This window comes from Phyllostomus hastatus, unplaced genomic scaffold, assembly GCF_019186645.2.
Source record: "Phyllostomus hastatus isolate PE091 unplaced genomic scaffold, TTU_PhHast_1.1 phas_contig_348, whole genome shotgun sequence".
In the NCBI taxonomy this organism is placed as follows: Eukaryota; Metazoa; Chordata; class Mammalia; order Chiroptera; family Phyllostomidae; genus Phyllostomus; species Phyllostomus hastatus.
The window spans coordinates 2338223-2358403 of NW_025333860.1; the positions used below are offsets into that span (position 1 = coordinate 2338223).

Consider the following 20181-nt stretch of genomic DNA (forward strand, 5'->3'; position numbering starts at 1 on the left):
CATGCAAAGCCCATAAGTGACCATGCAGAATATTATGTGACTGGTTCTGCCCACTGCACGCTCCAGGTGGGTGGAGACCATGGATAAACTGGACACAAGCCATTCCTGCAGAACCTACACTAGGCACATTTCTCCCTTCTCTGTGTTCAAGTGTGTCCCTATCTTGTATTTGTAACTATTTTTAAAAAATGCACTGAATTTGGGTTAAAAATAAACCATCAAAATGGATCTCAACACAGATCTAAACCCCAGAGGAGTACTGGGTTGATGTGATAGCGACTCCTAGAGGCCCCAGGTGCCTAAAATTCCTTCTCAGTACTAAACAGTGGGTTGATTCTCACTTTACAACAACAACAAAAAAACAGTAATATTGCATAGGAGTGCCAGAAACTGCCTCATTGGAAACAAGAACGAGTTACTTGAAATAAAAACCCGATTGCAGGCTGCATCTGCACATGTACCGCATGGTGAAGCATCCTGGGACCAACCCTGGAGACAGCTTCTGGGCCTCACACCACAGAGGCACGGCTGCCGCCTGAAGGAAAGAGGGGATAAAGGAAGGAGTGAGCGGGCAGAGAAGCACGGCGCACTTCTGGTTCCCAAGCTGATTGGACATCCAGTCCAGTCCCTCATAGAACCAGTCCCCATTGGCGACAAAGGTGGCCTGAGGGCGGAGGATGCGGGCCCAGCTTGTCCGTGATCTTGCGCGTTCCAGGCTTTGGGGGAGGTCCTGCTTGTTTGTGAACACGAGTAGGGCAGCATCCCTGAGCTCTTCCTCTGCTGGCAGCCAGCATCTGCAGGAGCTCCTCTTGGGCCTCGTTCATGCAATCTCGGTCATTGCTCTCAATCACAAAGGTGAGACCTTGTGTGGTATGGAAGTAGTGGTGCCACAGAGGCCAAATCTTGTCCTGGCCACCCACATCCCACACGGTGAAGCTGATGTTCTTATACCCCCCAGCTTCCACATGGAAACCTGTGCAGGGGATGGCGGTCACGATCTCACTCAGCTTTAGGTTATACAGCATGGTGGTTTTCTCCGCAGGGTCCAGGCCCACCATGAGAATTCACTTTCTTTCTTTCTTTCTTTCTTTCTTTCTTTCTTTCTTTCTTTCTTTCTTTCTTTCTTTCTTTCTTTCTTTCTTTCTTTCTTTCTTTCTTCCTTCCTTCCTTCCTTCCTTCCTTCCTTCCTTCCTTCCTTCCTTCCTTCCTTCCTTCCTTCCTTCCTTCCTTCCTTCCTTCCTTCCTTCCTTCCTTCCTTCCTTCCTTCCTTCCTTCCTTCCTTCCTTCCTTCCTTCCTTCCTTCCTTCCTTCCTTCCTTCCTTTCTTTCCTTCTTTCCCAAAAAAGGCCTGTAAAGAGGTTCATAAAGATGTTCCCATGCTGTAGATCAGAGGGAGAGACACTGTCCAGAGAAACCCTTGGCGTCCACGGTGCTGCTGCTGCCCTGAGCCAGGCATTGGTTTCGATTCCCGTAGTCCATTCCCTTTTATTGGTGAGTAGTATTTCTTTATTTGGATATATTTCAATTTGTTAATCCCATTAGTTGTTGCCAGATTTTGGCTGCTGTGACCACTTGGTGTAAATCTTTACATGAATATGTGTGATTTTTTTCTTTTGGGTAAACACCTAGGATAAAATTTCTGTGTGGACGGGTAGGAGCATGTTAAACCTTATGACACTGAGAGCTTTATTCCTTCCAGTGTGACATGGTATTAATTCCTTAGTTCTTCTAAAGCACTCATAGACCCTCAGAGGAATAAGTCTATTAAGCAAGAGCAGTTATTAATTAAAGTTTGTGACAAATAAAGTATGCAATTTTTATGTCAGAAACTCCAAATCTGAAAAGAGTTGTCTTAATTACCCTAAATGAAATTGAGTAATTACCAAGACATCTAAAAGGGCTTGAAGGTCAGCACGCTTCATATAAAATCTTGAAGAATTTTAAAAAATAAAATTACACCAATCAGCGTCCAGTCAGGAGACAGAAATCACACAGTTATTTTAACAGAGAGAACTTAATACAAATAATTATCTAGATATGAATTATTAACTAGATAACTGAAGGGAAAATTGAACAGTAAGATATAATGGGAGTAGCAATTACAAAAAGCATCCACCTTCCCCTATGAGTGGAAGAAAGGGAATAGAGGTTGGAGTTACTAACAGTTAGTACTGTGGAGCCAAGACTTAGACCTTAGGGTGCATTACTTGGTGGTGCTGCTATCTCACAGTGGGGAAGCTCTGTGACAGGGTCTGCAAACTACGGCCTGTAGGCCAAAACTGGTGCATTACCTATTTTTTCCTCCTTTCCTTTCCTTTCCTTTCCTTTCCTTTCCTTTCCTTTCCTTTCCTTTCCTTTCCTTTCCTTTCCTTTCCTTTCCTTTTCCTTTTCCTTTTCCTTTTCCTTTTCTTTCCTTTTCCTCTCTCCCTCTCTCCCTCCCTTCCTCCCTCCCTTCCTTCCTTCCTTCCTTCCTTCCTTCCTTCCTTCCTTCCTTTTCTTTTCCTCCTCCTCCCCTTCCTCCCCCTCCTCCCCCTCCTCCTCCTCCATGGACTGTGAGTCAAGAATATTTTCTACATTCTTTTAAGGGTGGAAAGAAAATCAAAATACTTATTTTGTATTATTTCCTAGGGCCACCATAATAAAGTTTCACAAACAGTGTGGCTTAAAACAACAGAAATTTCTTCTCTCACAGCTCTGGAGGCTAGAAATAGAAAATTAAGATGTCATCAGGTTCGTGCCTGCTTCCTCTTTGAGTCTCTAGGAAAAATCCTTCCTTTCCTCTTTCTAGCTTCTGGTGGTGGCTGTGAGTCCTTGGCATTCCTTGCTTTGTGGGTGTGTCATTCCCATCTCTGCCTCTGACTTTACTTCATGTTCTCCTCTCTGTGTACGTGTCTTGATGTTTTTCTTTTCTCATAGGAATATCAACCATGTTGGATTAGGGCTTACCCAAATGATTTCATTTTCACTGAATTACATCTACAGAGACCTTATTTCTAAATAAGATCAGAATCACAGACATAGGAGTTAGGACACAACATAGCTTTTTAGGGGACATAATTTAACCCATGACAATAATAATATTTTTTGACACATTAAAGTTATATAAAATTCAAATTTCAGTGCCCATAAATAAGGTTCTACTTTCCATGCTCATTCATTTAAATACAGTGGTACCTCGATACTTGTCATTGATTCATTCTGGAACTTGTGACGAGTGCTGAAACCAATGAAGCATTTTCTCTTGTGGGTCGGTATCATGACTCATACAAGTTCTAGCAAGTGTGATGAGTCCCGAGTGCTGAAACATTTTTGTCTCATTAAAATGTAATGAGTACAGGGTTTGACGTGTTCTGAAGCCGATGAGTACCGAGGTATGACTGTACTTTCTGTGGCTGTTGTCATGTTACAATGACAGAGCTGAATAGTTACTAGTGAGGCCATGCAGCTGGTGAAGTGTCCACTGTTTACAATCTGGCCCTTCACGGCAAACATTTGCTGACACTTGTTCTATGGATTGGATTTGCAAGTGTAGGAAAAATGCTAATTGGATTCAGCTGCTGCTACCGAAGGCCTTGCTACTGTTAAGTGAAGATGTTATTGTGTGATGCTCTGAAGGACAGGGAACAGAGGAAGCTCACAGGGAGCAAATGAGGAGAAGGACGTCTCTTCATTCTCCTCCAGCCTTTTAGTTTCCCTTTGTTGCCCCCTATTGGTGGTTTAAGGGGGAAGAAGCTAAAAAAGTGGAAATGTGGTTGTAGAGTTCCTATCCAAGAAACAAAACAGAAAGAAAGAGTAGAGTTAGAATTTATAGACAATCCCTAACGTCTTGTGTGCACACACACACACACACACACACACACACACATACAGGCACAGGAAAAGAAAATGTACATAGCCGCTACAGTCCTTATTTCTGTAACTGAACTTGGTTATATTTTGTATGTGTATATATACATATATTTATTGAACTGAACTTATCATTTTGAGATAATTTATAAATTTACATGTAGCTGCAAAGAAATAATACAGAGAAATCCCCTCTACCCTTTATTCATGTTCCCCCAATTGCAGAACTGTAATATAACACAATGAAGACACTGACATTGATATTGTCAGGATACAGAACATTTCCATCACCACAGGATGTTCACGTTGCTTGTTTTTAGCCACACTCTTTTCACTCAAATCACAAAAAATCACACACTTTTCACTCTCTTCCTTTCCCCCCTTCCCCCTATCTTACTCTTACCCCATGGCCATCACTAATCCATTTCTATCTATCTATCTATCTATCTATCTATCTATCATCTATCTAATTTCAAGAATGTTCTATAAATGGAATCATCTGGCATGTAATATTTTGGGATTGCTTTTTTAGATTCAGCCTAATTCTCTGGAGATGCATACAAGATGTTGCATTTACTACTGCAACAGTATTTTTCATTATTGAGTGTTTTGTGATATGGATATATCAGAGTTTATACAACCATTCACCCGTTGAAGGACATCTGGGCTGTACTTCGTTTTAGGATACTGCAAATAAAGTACTTGAAAACATTCTTGTACAGGTTTTTATATAAATATGTTTTCCCTGGGCTTAAAGCCCGAAAGTGGAATTTCTGGGCTATATGGTCATTTCATGGTTTAGTTTTTAAAGAAATTGTCAAACTCTTCTCCAAAGCTCTATAGCATTTGGCTTTCTCACCAGCTGTGTATGAGTGGTTCAGTTTCTCTACATCCTTGTCAGAAGTTGGCATTGTCATATTTTTTTATTTTAGCCTTTCTGATAGGCGTGTAATGATATCTTGAAGTTTTAATTTGCAATTCCCTAATGGCTAATAAAGTTAAGCATATTTTTGTGTGCTTATTTGACATCTGCATATTCTCTTCAGTAATATGTCTGTTCATATCTTTCCTTCATTTCCTAACTGGATGTTTCTGATTGTTAAGTTTTGAGAATTATTTATTCTGGACACCACTTCTTTGTCAGATGCAAAATTTGCAAATGTTTTCCCAATCCATATCTTGTCTCTTTATCCTTTTAATAGCATCTTTCACAGAGCAAACATTTTAATTTTGATAAAGTCCAATATATACATTTTTTGGTTATGGATTGTGCTATTGATGTCAGCTTTAAGGACTCTGCCTAGTCCTAGAACCTGAAGAGTTTTTCTTATATTTTGTTTTATTTTTCAATTACAGTTTACATCCAATATTATTTTGTATTAGTTTCAGGTATACAGCATAGTAGTTAAAAAATCACACACTTTTCAAAGTGATCCCCTCGATATTTCATGTATCCAGCTCACACCATACATAGTTAATACAATATTATTGGCTACATTCTCTATGCTGTACATTACATCCCCATGACTATTTTGTATTTACCAATTGGTACTTCTTAATCCTTTCACTGTTTTAACATAGCCCCTGATCCCATTCCTCTCTGGCAGCCATCAGCCTGTTCTCTGTTTTTGAGTCTGTTTCTATTTTGTTTGTTTATTTTGTCTTTTAGATTCCACATATAAGTGAAATCATATGGTATTTGTCTTTCTCTCTCACCTGTTTTACTTAGCATAATAGCCTCCTGTTCCATCCATGCTGTTGCAACTGCTAAGATTTCATTCTTTTTTATGGCTGAGTAATATTTCATTGTGTATATGTACCACTAATTTTTACTCACACATCTATTGATGGACACCTGGGCTACTTCCATTTCTTAAGTATTGTAAGTAACACTGCAGTGCACATAGGGGTGCATATACTTTTGAGTTAGTGTTTTGGGTTTCTTTGGATACATATGCAGAAGGGAATTGCTGGGTCAGAAGGCAGTTCCAGTTTAATTTTTTGAGGAACCTCCATACTGTTTCCATAGTGCCTGCACCAGTCAGCATTGCCACTAATTGTGTACAAGGGTTCCTTTTTCTCCACACCCTCGCCAACACTTGTTCATTGATTTATTGATCATAGCCATTCTAACAGGTGAAGGTGATATCTCATTGTGGTTTTACTTTTCATTTCTTTGATAAGTGATACTGAGCATCTTTTCATATGTCAATTGGCCATCTGTATGTCCTCTTTTGAAAAGTGTCTATTCAGGTTCTTTACCCATTTTTTAATTGGATTTTTTTGATGTTCAGTAGTATGAGTTCTTTATAAATTTTGAATATTAACCCCTTATTGTATGTATCATTGGCCAAAATGTTCTCCCACTCAATAGGTTGTCTCTCAACCTACTGTTGATGGTTTTGTTGACGGTTTCTTTTGCTGTGCAAAAGCATTTTAGTTTGATATGGTCCCATTTATTTGTTCTTTTGTTTCCCTTACCTGAGGAGATATGTCAAAAAAAATTGCTAAGAGAAATGTCTGAGATTTTACAGCCTATGTTTTCTTCTAGGAGTTTTATGGTTTTTAATCTTACATTTAAGAAAGTGATCTAGCTTTATTTTTTTTTGCATGTATCTGTACATTTTCTCTAACACTATTTATTGAATAGACTCTGTTTACCCAATTATATTTTCTTGCTTCCTTTGTCAAATGTTAATTGACCATATAGGTGTGGGTTTATTTCTGGGTTCTCTATTCCATTTTATAGATTTGTGCATCTGTAAGCCAGTGCCATGCTGTTTTGATTACCATGGCCTCATAGTATAGTTTGATATTATATGGAGGTATAATGTGATACCTCCAACTTTGTTCTTTTTTCCCCAAGATTGCTGTGGTTGTTTGAGGTCTTTTGTGTTTCCATATCGATTTTTTTATTATTGTTACAGTTCTTTGAGAAACACCATTGGTATTTTATTGGAATTGCATTGAATCTATAGATTGCGTTGGGTATTATGGACATTTTAATGATGTCAATTCTTTCTATCCATGAGCAGATATGTGCTCCCATTTACTTGTATCTTCTTCAATTTCTTCCTTCAATGCCTTATAATTTTCTGAGGACAGGTTTCGATTTATTCTTAGGTATTTTATTTATTTTCCTTGATGCAATTGTAAATGGGATTGTTTTCCTAGTTTCCTTTTCTGATAGTTCATTATTGGTATATAAAAATGCTACTTTACTGAATTCATTTATCAGTTCTTTTAGTTTTTTAATGGAATCTTTAGTGTTTTCTCTATACAGTTCCATGTCATCTGCAAATAATGACAGTTTTATTTCTTCCTTTTTGATTTGAATTCCTTTCATTTCTTCTTTTTGTCTGATTGTTATGACTAGGAATTTATCCTTTTCTTTCAGATTGTCTAATTTGTTGGCATATATTTGTAGTATTTTCTTATTATCTTTTGTATTTCTGTGGTGTCAGATGTTACTTTTTCTGTTTCATTTCTGATTTTGTTCATTTGGGTCCTCTCCTTTTATTTTTATTTTTTTTGATGCATTTGGTTAAAGTTTTACCAATCTTGTTTATCTTTTCACAGAACCAGCTCTTAGTTTTATTTATCTTTTGTATTTTTTAAAGTCTATTTTATTTATTTTTGCTCTGTTTTTTATTATTTTCTTCCTTCTACTCACTTTGGGTTTTGTTTGTTGTTTTTTTCTAGTTCCTTTAGGTATAAAGTTAGATTGTTTATTTGAGTTTTTTTTGTTGTTGTTGTTTCTTGAGGTAGCCTGTACTGCCATGAATTTCCATGTTAGGACTGCTTTCATTGTTTCCACAGATTTGGGGTTGTTGTGTTCTCATTTTCATATGCCTCAAGGTATCTTTGGATTTCTTTTTTGATGTCATCATTAACCCATTTATTGTTTAGTAACATGTTATTTATCCTCCATGTGTTTGTGTGTTTCTCAGGTTTTTTTTCTTGTATTGACTTTTAGTTTCATACCATTGTGGTCAGAGAGGATGTTTGATATGATTTCAATCTTCTTAATTTGTTGAGAGTTGTCTTGTGGCCTAACATATGGTCTGTCCTGGAAAATTTTTCATGTGCACTTGAATGTATATTCTGCTGTTTTGAGGTGAAATGCTCTGAAAATATCAATTAAATCCATCTGGTCTAGTATGTCATTTTAGTCACTGTTTCCTTGTTAGTTTTCTGTCTGAAAGATCTCTCCATTAATGCAATGGAGCATTAAAATCTTGTAGTATGACTCCTATTTTTCCCTAAAAGTTGTTATTTTTACATTTCTATTTATGTTTGTAATACATTTGAGCTAATTTTTGTTTAAGGTGTAAAGTTTAGGTTGAGGTTCATCTTTTTGGCCTATGGATATTCAGTTGCTCTGGTACTGCTTTTTGAATAGGTTATCTTTCCTCCACTAAAGTACTTTTCCACCTCTGTGGAAAAATACATGGGGCATACTTACGTGGGCTTATTTCTGAGTTTTCCATTCTATTTCATTGAGCTGTGTGTCTTTCTCCATGAATACCATGCAGTCTTGATTACTGTAGCTATATAATACATTAAAATAAAATAGAATGATTTCTCCCTTTTCTTTATATTCAAATTTTTTTTTGCTTTTTCATATAAGCTTTAGAATAATCTTGTTTATATTTACACATTATCTTCCTGTAACTTTGATAGAAATTACATTAAATGTATATGTTAAGAAGTCTTAGATTCAGGGTTTAGCTATTTCTAGATCTGATTTCCTTGTGACCCTCTCTAGTGTTTATTTCACAGGTTAATATTTTTTAAGACTTCACTTGGAAACATGTTTGTGTGTGTTTGTGCTAGTCTGTGATTTTGTGTGTGTGTGAAGAAAGGAGGAGACATAATGACACATACCCTGACTCAGTGTCTCTCTTGAGAACAATGGAGAGGGATAAGCAGCTCAGTGTGTGTTTGGGGCACAGAACATAAACTACCAGGTAGAACCTTTGGTTATAGCTGTTTTGACATGGTCAATTTGAGGTAATTTGATGAAGCCCTTTTGAAATGTAACACCACTGCTTCATTACCAACTTATATTAGCAACAGATATCACTATGTCATTCCTAGTCCCAATTTAATCATGGGAAATTTTCACTTTCAATTGTGTTTGCTTTTGTACTGACACACAGTTTTGTTCCATCTATGAGATTCTAAGTTACTTTTTAAATTTTTAAATAGTTAATACTGTCACATGGGTCAAAAATCAAACCAATATATAAAGAAGTGCACCTTATGTTCTTATACCCACCTACTCATATATATCCAATGATACCACACCCCAATAGGTAACCACTTTTTAATTTTTTGCTTATTATGCCCGAGAAGGATCTGCATATAGTCTTAAAGCATTTATTTTAGAATACTGTCATGAAAAATGTAAGTAAATTAAAGTTTGACTTTTGTTTATTACTTTAACTCTATCTGACAATGGATATCATCGATGATCTTAGTTTTTCTACTTTAAAACTTTTTTCTTTTTTTTTATTGATTCTAGAGAGAGGAGAAGGGAGGAAGGAAGAGAGGGAAAGAAACATAAAGATGAGAGAAGAACATTGATCAGTTGCCTCTTGCACATGCCTGTTGCAACAGGGGACTGCACCTGCAACCCAGGCATATGTCTTGACCAGGAACTGAAACAGTGCCCTTTCTGTTTACAGGACAATGCTCAACCAACTGACCCTCACCAGCCAGGGCTTTTCCGCTTTTTTTAATGATAAAAGTTTATAATAATGTATCTTGACAGTTAACATCTTCCTTTTTAAAACTTAGTCAGAATTGTTCCTTATATTCCTATCTTTTGTACAAATAAATATAATTTTAAATAAATCTGTTTAATGATAAGGTTTGAAGGTTCTTTATAAAACATACAATCTTATTTCTTCATTCTGAAGTTGTATGAAGTGAGGCCAAGAGAAGATAGTTTTTTGTTCAAGGCCACAGAGCCAGTTTGTGTCAGAGCTGGGACATCTGCCCATGTGGGCTCCCTTCTGCCCACATCCCTCACCACTTTCATTGCTGTATGATGATTCATACCTGTTATTACAGGGCTGAAATCTGTTGTAAACATGTTTCTGACATCCATCTCAATCCTCTGCAACTGATGCAGTCCATTCTTTAAAAATGATAATTTTTTTTGCTGATAGATTCATTATTTTAGTTGTTTCTTCTCTCTTAATATTTTCCTGTTTCAATGGTTAGTTTTCCAATCTGAACCCACTTAGATTGGAGTAATATCTTGCCAACCAGAATGAGCAAGTGAATAATTGAAATTCTAATGAAGGATGAAACTTCTGTATTATGTATTTATTATATATGATAGTCTCAACTTTCTGAGTCTCATCAAATGCATTGTTCCTTATTATCTTCTCTATGTAATTTTTAATTTAAATGACCCATCTTTTGTTCTCATATAGGAAAATAAGTTGGCATAGCCCTCAACCTATTAATACCACTTTCAAGTTGAGATTGGTTTGTATTAATGTAGTAGTCTGACCCCTAGTGGTTATAAGAAATATCTGCACTTTAGTTGTAGCCACATACTTGTTGGGACTTGCTGGAAAGTGGATTTAAGATGATGAATTCTCTTTTGAAAATAAATAAAATAAAAATGATAGAAAAATTATAGTTCAGAGCAGAAATAATAAAAAAGGGGAAATTCAGGCAAAATTGTATTCCATGAAAATAATTTCCAAATGTGTATTTATATTGGTTTTTAGTCATGCATGATGAGGTTTCACTTATAAATGCAATGTCCTAGGAATCCATAGTACCTTATTTGCTAGAAACCAAAACTTTTCTTCTCTCTGAAATTCACACTCTGTTATCATCCCAGCATAGCCTTCTCTAGTCTGTTTGCTCTGGGATTGGAATCAAATTTAGAGCTGGATGAGCTTTTTGATATAATCTACTAAAGATCAGAGATCCAGAAAGAGTGGGTGAGTTGTCCATAGCCATAAAGTGAATTGTCAGCAAGTCTATCATTCATGATATCTTGGAGGGCCTGATCACACAACAGAAGAGTTCCAGCTTTCTTCTTGCGAGCTGGGGGGAGATGCTGTGCTGCAAGGGCAGAAGCGGGGTTGGAAGTCTGTAGGCCCAGGAAGAAACAAACTGTTAAAGCTATACATGCACTATGTGTTCACTGTGAATTATCCAAACAGAGAGACAGTACATGAAAAGTGAAAATCCCCATTTCCCTACCAGCTGGGGTTCCCATAAACACTTAGCCTACAAGCATTTACTTTGATGTGCAACCATAATATACGTTTTACACACACACACACGACATTGATAGACTTTTTTCACGTGGGTTCCTACCATATATAGTAGTCTATAAGTTGAGGTAGTCACTTAGTAAAATATCTTGGACATCCATCCATGGCAGCACATTCATATTGTCTGCCAACGTATGTTTTAATGTAAGAATGTGGCCTAATGTATGAACTCCTCTCTAACTTACATATAGGTATTTTTTATGTTGTTTAAAAATTTTTAAAAGTTACAGTTGGCACTCAATGTTGTATTAGTGTCAGGTATATGGCATAGTGGTTAGACGTTTATGTGACTTACAAAGACTTGTGCCCCCTGGTAAGCTTTGCACTCACCTGCCACCATGTATAGGCATTACAATATTATCGACTATATGTCCCAAAACATATAGGTGTTTTTAAAATTTTTCTGTTCCTATAAACAACGCTGTAATGAACATCATTATACATATAATTACAGACTTAAATAAGTATATCTTATGAAGTAAATTTCATTAAAGTGAAATTCTAGTCCAAAATTTATGTGTAATTATGATTTTCACAGTTAATAAAATGCATTTTGAAGCTGATACCCCCCGACCTCCTGTCTTTGTGTTTCCCTAGTTTCTGGTGCCCCCTCCTGGCCTCAGTGGCTTTGTTTCTCTTCCCCTTAATAACCCTGCCCTTTGTCTTTTATGCACTTAACATTTTCTTTTCTGAAAAAAATAAAGCCTTCTGCTGTAAATAGCCTCAACTTTCTTTTCTGCGTGTAAACTTTGCTGACATCTGTCACTCTGCCTCTTTCCTCAAGCCTGTCAGACAGCTGAGCAGAGAGCATCCTTCCCTCCTCCACCTGTTCACACACCTGTTCATGTCCCTGCTTACACTTTCAGGGACCTTCTCCCACGGGCAGCCCTTTCCCCAATGTTTCCTTACTCTTCCCTTGTTTTCAAACTGCCCATTTCCCCTTGGTTTATGAAATTGTGTTCTCAATCCTTAAACCATGTTTTTCCAAACTCCATTCACCTAACACTAGTTTTGGGAGGTACTTAGTGGGAAAAGAACTCCCTTTGTGAAGTAAGTTTGAGTCATCTTCTATGCTATCACCTCCCTTTTGACCATTTGGAGCTCTTGGTTTGTTAAAGGTTCTGAGAAGTTCTGCAAAGCTGAAAAGAAATCTGCTTAGTTTTGCTAATTCACTATTTTATCATCAAACCCATCATTGCCTTTTGTTCTTGTTTGCAATGTTTATAAACACCTTTTAGGGAATTTTGCTTTAAGCAAAAATTTCCCTTGACTCTATGATTCTGCCACACCCCATCTTCCCCTCTCTCTATGGCTGAAACTGTCTTTTACGTTTCTGTACTTTCTTCTCTTAAACACCGGTTCCCAGTTAACCCACAGAAACATGGTCTCTGCCCTGACCATTTATTGAATTAAGTTCACTGAACTTGTTTTAGAGATCCTGAATGAGTTTCTAGTGGCTGAATTCAGGAGCTTTCTGTCAGTCTCCTTTTTCATTGTGACGTAGGAATTGATACTGTAGACAACTTTATCTTTCAAATTATTTTTTCCTTCCTTACAGAAACATTGCATTATTCAGCTTCTTCTGAATCTCTCCTGTTTATTTTTTTTCCATTTTAGCTTCATCTATTTATTCAATGATATTTATTAAATGTCTATGTGCATTGTGGGAGGCCCTGGAAATTACAACAGTGGGCAGAACAGAGTCTGCCTTCAAGCACTTCTATACAGTGTGATAAATGTATGGAGAATACAATTCTAAATATGGGCACTCTCTAGGTTTCTGTGTTTAGTGTCCCCCTCCCCTCCCCTCCCCTCCCTTCCCCTCCCCTAGTTTTCTTTTTTCTTCTGTATTCTGTCCCTGGTTACTTCATTCATTCACTAGGCTTCATCTACACCACAGGTGGCAAACACAAATCTGGCTCTCCACCCTGTTTTATTCAGCCTCACACCTTGTTTCTATCTGGTGGCAGTGCTGAGCTCTTGCTTAACCGTTAAGGAGTAGTTACATTTATACAGTCCTCAAATTACATTTGGCCCTTTGAAGGCAACCAAAAGGCTGATGTGGCCCCTGGTGAAAATGAGTTTGACATCGCTGACACTCTGTACATGTATGTACCTACCCCACCCCTGACTACCTTTCTCTCAAACTCCAGGCTCACATATTCAAACCTGCCTGATTCATTTATTCATGTGTCAGGAAGCACATTAAAGGCCAACATATTCAAAAATGAAAAATTTCTCCACATTTCTCTCTAGCTCCCTAAAATGATGTTTCTCCTGACTTATTCTTGCTAATGGCACTGTGGGCTCAGCCATGGTCACCGAGGTCGCAGCCACTGACCCCCTTTTTCTTCTCTGCACACTCCTTCAGCTGCCATGGCCTGAAGCATCTGTCTCCTCATTGTCTCATGGTTACAATATCAGCTCCAGGCTTCATGCTTCTCTCTAGATTGTTGCAGTGTCCTCCTAACTCGATTTCCAGACCCTAGTTTCCTTTAGTGCATTGTTTACGCCAATTCCAGATTAATTGCTTTTTGGTAGAAATTTCATTATGTCTCTTATCATCAGCAAATTTTAATTACTTCCTTTTTTGCCTCCATTAAATCTAACTTCTGTGGCCTGACATCCAAGGGTCTCCATTATGCCCCTCCTGTTTCAGCTCACATTTTCATTGTACCCACATCATGAAGTCCATCCCAGATGCCACCTTCTGCAGAAGCTCTCCTGATTTCCCCACTCAGCTCTGCTCGCTCTGTCCTCAGCAGCCCCTGTTGGCATCTCTCCTCTATGTCTTGTACTAGAGTAATTTGTGTACTTGCATTAGCTCCTTCTATCTCTAGTAGCGTATTACATGGGAATGGCCTTCTATATACTTTTTTACCTGTTACATTTAATAGACAGCTAGAGCTAGATAGGCTATTTGAATTCATCTAATTGAGCCTAATTTAGCCTCTTATTTACACTTTATTCCTTCTTTATCATTACTTTTAGGGGGTAACTTACCTTCTTGGAATACTAGAAATGATTCGAAGTTCACTGCTCTTCACACCCAAGTGTCAAGGGCCGTATGAACCAGAAATCAACAATCACCTTTTGCCCCCTCTGTGTATGGACTAGAGAAAAGGTCACCCTGTTAGGAGAGAGTAACTGCACAGAAACTTGATCCAAGACCCTTGTGAGATATAGTGATGAGAAACTATTTTGAGACCAGCACCTCAAAGTATTAGCAGAAATTAAAGAGGAAACCTGGATCCTTGATGAAATTCCTGAGTTCTTGGCTCAACCATAAGGCCACTAACCTCTGGAGTTCCCATGAAGAAAACAACAGCTATCTTTTGTTACTAAGGTTTTGGCTTAATTGAATGTGAACATTTCTAATAGATATATAGAGCTGTTAAACGTCTTAAATCCCTTTCCTCACTTCTGAAAATAAGAGCATGGCACAGTTTACCATTCTCCCCAAGCAGCTGCAGTCAGACTAAGGGCAGGAAGCCTGCTAGCTGAGAGGAGCTTCACCAGTGAGGGGCTGTTGGAATCCACCCTGCCTGGTCTCAGGAAGCTGTAACCCCCCGCGACTTAGGCTGAGTGAGAGACCTCCGGACCAGGAGCCACTAACGAGACAAAACTTATTTCCCTGGCATGAACGCTGCCTGTTCTGTGCCTGGCCACTAATGCTTGATCAGTTAGCCAATGACAGGTAAGATTTCCCATGGAGGGAATCACCTAACACAGGCTTGATCACGTGGAGGACTCAGGGAAGGACTTGGGGGGCTGTGGAAATGAAGGGGTGTTCAACATCAACCCCTGCCCCTTTGGCTTTGTCAAAGCCTGAGTCCTTGTTCTTAGTTGTGAGAATTCCAAGTCTCCTGGCTGCCTTTGTCTCCTCTGCCTGACTCAGGCCTGCAGAAATAACAGGGGCGGTGCGGTCCAGACCAGAGTCAGTGGACCCCCGGGGTAATCAGGCCTGGGACATAGAATATGCAAGATCCTGTCAGATCTGCTTGCTGGAGGATGCTCTTGAATTAGAATATGAAGGCATGGGCAGGAAACTAAACTAGCCTTTTAGGTCCTGTAGTCATTTTAAGTGATAAAACCCAAAATCTCAGCCCAGAATCCCGGTGGTGGGAGTTCTGTCAGCACCTTTAAAAGCTACCTATTCCTTTCGATCTTCCCTGCCAGACTGTAATCCACAAACTGTGTCTGTATTCTTAATAAAAGCCTACTCAGGTGGGGACCCGGGGTGCTCTCCACTAGAGAGAGTGGCCATTTCATACCTATCTCCCCACAGGACTGGGTTGTCCCTGTGTATATCAGGTCGTGTTTCAATGAGCATCTGCAGTGATGGATACTGCTGGCTCAGTATCTGTCTAAAGGGGCAGGGAGAAGGGAGGATAGATGGGGGAAGAAGTAGCAATTTCCTTGAAAGCTGAGGAATGTCTACATAGTTCTCCTAAAAAGAAAATGCAGAACTCAGATACCAGTTCAAGAAACTTTCATCTGACTGGAATGTGAAGTTGAAATCCAGACACCACCTGGAGTGGTGGTAATGAACAATCACCTAAATATTTATTTTTCAATGTAATAAATTGAAAACTTTATCATGAAAAAATTTGTAATTTTTTTATTACAAATAAAAAATTTGTCTCTTATTTTCAGACACTCTCCACAACAAATTTTTTTGAGGAGCATGAGTTATTCATATTTACTGGGTTTTATTCTAGTTTCAGTTGGTCGGTATGCTCTCATCATCTGCTCACTCTTAGAGATTTCTGCCTCCCTAAAAATGTTTCTGGCACTTCTGGGTTTGTTCAAATACTTGTTTTCACCACAACCAAAGGGGTAGGGAGGTCAGAATACGATGGACTTTGCTTATTGATGAGAGAGAGGTTGTAAGGCCAGGTGATGTCAGTTTCAGATGTTTGGGGCAGCTTGATAAAGATGTGAACTGGGAGATGGAGTTGAAGATGAAAGGAATCCCCTGTCAAAGGTGGAAACTGAGTGGAACCAGAAAAGAAGCCTGTTGTAAAAATTCATGGCCAGCAGTGGAGGTGCGAAACCTAGATTCACATCAACAGAATTGACACAGGGCCAGTCTGTCAGATGGAAAGTGAGCAGCTTGCCCTCCCCTGCTTTCTGCTTGACTGAGGAGAATGCTTTGCTATGCCTGTCCCTGCATAGGATTAAAATCTTTTTGGGAGGGGGTGGGATTTTAAAATGATTTTACAAATTCCCTTGAGGTAATAACTCTCCTTTAATATTTTTCTATGGTGCTGACTTATGGTGGGCAGGTATCTATCTCTTCATTTTATACTCACAAAGAGGTTAAGTGAGGGCACCCATGAGTAAAAATTAGTGGCCAAGTGGGGAATCTGTAGGTTCATGAGATATCTGAGTTGGGTGTCTAGCAATCAAATGTAGTGGCTGAAAAATGCTGTTTCCTAATGCTACCTGTGTGGATGTTATTTCCTGCAAAAGAATTGTGAGCTTTGCTGAGGAGAAGGCATAGAAATTTATCATGAAAATTTACATTTTTTTCCTTTCTCCTTAGCACTTCCGCCTTCTTTGAAATATATTCCTGAGCCAGAGTCATATAAAAATCAGTTTTATTACCTGATTGCCTGGTGGCATGGGACACCCAGCATTAAGAAAAATGTCATGAAAGAGAATGGTGGCCTTTACAAGGTGTTTTTTTTTTTTTGTCTTAACTCTTATCTCTGGGGTTTCACTCATTATTTCTTCATATTTGAAATAGAGTGCACGTTTTGTTTTAAACTTGCCTACTGCACAAAAACTACTGGAATTAGTTTTGATATATCAAATAGGGGGCATTACTGTGAGATACATACTTTGGGGCACTTTAGATGCCCATAAATACCAAAGAAAGCCGTGGGAAGAGGGAAAGGAAGAACATGGGAATTGAGTCAGAGTAATGATAAAGTGAACAATGGCTCATTAACTCATGTGGAAAGGAGTGCCTGGACTGAGACTCTGAGAGTCTCCCCCTCCACCACCAATGTTCCAGGTGTTCATGGAAGATAAACTGTTAAGTGCTTAAGACCTCTGGGAAGGAAAAAATGACTATTGTTTGAGTCCAAAACAGCTCCATTCTGAGATAATCTTTGAAGAAGCAAAGATGAAAAGGGAAAGAATTTCTCTACTAATTGGAGACAATGATAAACCACAAACGTCTGGGGGCCAATGGTCCCAAAGAGACATCTGTAGGATAGCATTTACAGCTTGTAGTTTTCTAATTTCTCTTTCTACTCTTCTAGTGGTTCATTTACTCTCTTCAGATAGTTTACTATTCAGTATATTTTTCAAGAACATCCTTGTTAGAAGTAGAAAATTTGTGTACTTCATTGGAACACAAAAATCTTAAAAGGCCTTAAAAAGCCATTACTATTTTCAACTAATTAGAACTCAACTATTCAACTAATTCAACTATTTAGAACTAAGATGACTAATGGCTCCAGCTACACCCCTAGAAGCAAGTCTTGTTCAGGTGAATCGCCAAAGTCAAAATCAGCATTTAAAGGAGAGGAGGGGTGATTCTCAAAGTGTGGCCTGTGGATCAGAGCTTCTGATTCTGCTGCATGCTGCAGTGTTGGAGCCCCAGAGCCAGGCTGGTCGGACCCGCCCTGACAGTCACTGAGCATTGCTTCCCACATTGCTGCTTTTCAAGAACTGTTAAAACAACCTTTCTGCGTGTCATTCATAGAAGCAGATACTATTAGAATACAGGTACCTTGGAGATTATCTAGTCCAATAACATTATTTTATAAGCAATGCAATCTAGGTGCACAGAGTTCATCCAAGTTCATATGTTAGTAGAAGACAGAGAAATGGATTTAAATGGGAGTGATTAGGCATTCCCAGTACATGATAAGAGTTGTGATTTATCTTTGTTTTGCCACCAAGTAGATCCCAGACCATCGATTTTTTATTATTTTGTCCTATCTTTTTCTTGTCCATAGTTCCTTAATATAGAATTGAGCAACTAAGTGAATATTCTGTCATACATTAGCAACTAATGATGTGTGTCATAGGCTCAGGCTTTAGTCATTTCTTCATCCTAGTAATCCAGTAACAGTTACTTTCTGCCTAGGATTCTAGAGAGGTGGATCTCTCTCTCTAGAGAGAAAACAGCGTTCGCTTTGGGGTCAGGAGACCTGAGTTTAAGTCCTGGTTAGCAATGAGCAAATATAATAAGCTGCTGGTGCTGCTGTTGTTTTTGTTTATTATTGTTAATAATAACCAAGTGCATAACCTTGGGAGAGTCACGCTTCTAGATTTTAATTTCTTTTTTATGAAAAGAAAAAAAAATTCCTGCTCCTGGATTTACTGTAAGGACCCTTCAGAAATATTAATAAAATGCTTAAAAAGTTAAAATCACTATATAAATTATGCTATTATCATTTAATTATTCTTAAAAGTAATAAATATACTATTGCAACAATTATTAAGAATACATCATTGATGTTGTTTTTCTTTTTTTCAGAAAGGATTTGTGGTAGCCTCAAAGGACATAATAAAATAGATATAGAGAAATATCAGAACCAAAGAAAAATGGAGAATATAAAGGTTAGCAGAATATAGCCTTCATAAAATAGTACATACAGACATATGAAGGCATTACTTCTATTATAACCTTTGATGTCCCTTCAAACAGCTGCCACCTGTGGAGATGTCTGTCCTACAGCACTTTAAAAAATTGTTTTTCAGGTGCTTAAATGAGGGCACTTGATTATAACTGGGCCGAACCCTAATACACCCAGATTGAGGGCTCTTATGGCTTTTGTTTGTCCTTCATGCCCTTTTGTATTTCTAGGCGGAGGCACAGTGTTAAATGACATTCTAAGGAACATATAACAAATCACATTTTCTAAAGCCTTGAAGAGATAAGGAAAACACATGAGGAATATGTTTGAAAAATCTGCTAGGGAATGCACAGTGGGGAGCATATAAACACAAGCCTGTGAACATTTACATAAATTAGAAGTTTGTAAAAGGGAACTAGGGGTGCGGAAAGTGGTTCATGCTGAGCTCACGTCTTCAAACAGGACAGTCTATTACTGCAGTGACAGCCAATTAAAAACAGATGGAACATTAATACCTTGTCTTTAACACAAGATAATTAGATGGAATCACCAAGATATATACTTACAGATCAATGAAGCTCCACCTTCACTCTCCTAGTAGAAAGAAATGAAAATAGTGTGAGGTTCAGGTAGAAGCAAAGACAATAATTGGAGATTGAAAGGTGTCCAGGTTGATGGTAAAGACTACTTTGGAGATGATGTGAGAGCTGATTGACTGCTAGGTGAAGAGAAAGAGGGGATGTGTGACTGACTGAATGTGTTCCCCAGATTCATTGAAATTCTAAGCCACAAGGTAATGGTATTAGGAAATGGTACCCTTGGGAGATGATTAAGTTGTGAGGGCTCTACCATCACAAATGGGATCAGTGGCCTTATAAAAGAGGCTCAAGAGACCTCTCTTGCTCTTTCTGTCATCTGAGGACTCAGCAAGAAGATGGCCATTTATGAACCAGGAAGCGGAACACTGAGTCTGCTGGCATCTTGACCTTGGACTTCTCGGCCTCCATAACTGTGAGAAATAAATGTTTGTTGTTTAAGTTATTCAGTGTATTATACTTTTGCTATATCATCCTAAGTGGACTGAGACAGGAAAGGAAAGGTAAATGAGAGGAAAGGCCCAGGATTTACGGTGGATTAAATGAAGAAGGAGGTTCAATGTCTTTCATGGGACTGGGGACAGACATGGACTGGGACTTTTCATTCTGCTTCCTACCTGGGTCTAACAATCTGTTGTTAAATATTTAGAGGATGAACTTTTGGGTTATATATTTTTTATTTTTTATAATAATAGCTAACATTTATTAAGCTTTTTTTCTGTGCCAGGGACTATCATAAGCACATTCCTTATTTTAAGTCATTTAATCATAGAGAAAACTCTATATAATTAGCATTACTATTATCCTCATTTTACAGATTTTTTCCTTTTTTAAT

At 38.2% G+C, this 20181-nt stretch overlaps 1 pseudogene; it reads right to left on the reverse strand.

Annotated features, from left to right (window-relative positions):
• Nucleotides 1–415: 415 nt before the first annotated feature.
• On the reverse strand, nt 416–4756 carry LOC123820423 (annotated as a pseudogene).
• Nucleotides 4757–20181: the final 15425 nt, after the last annotated feature.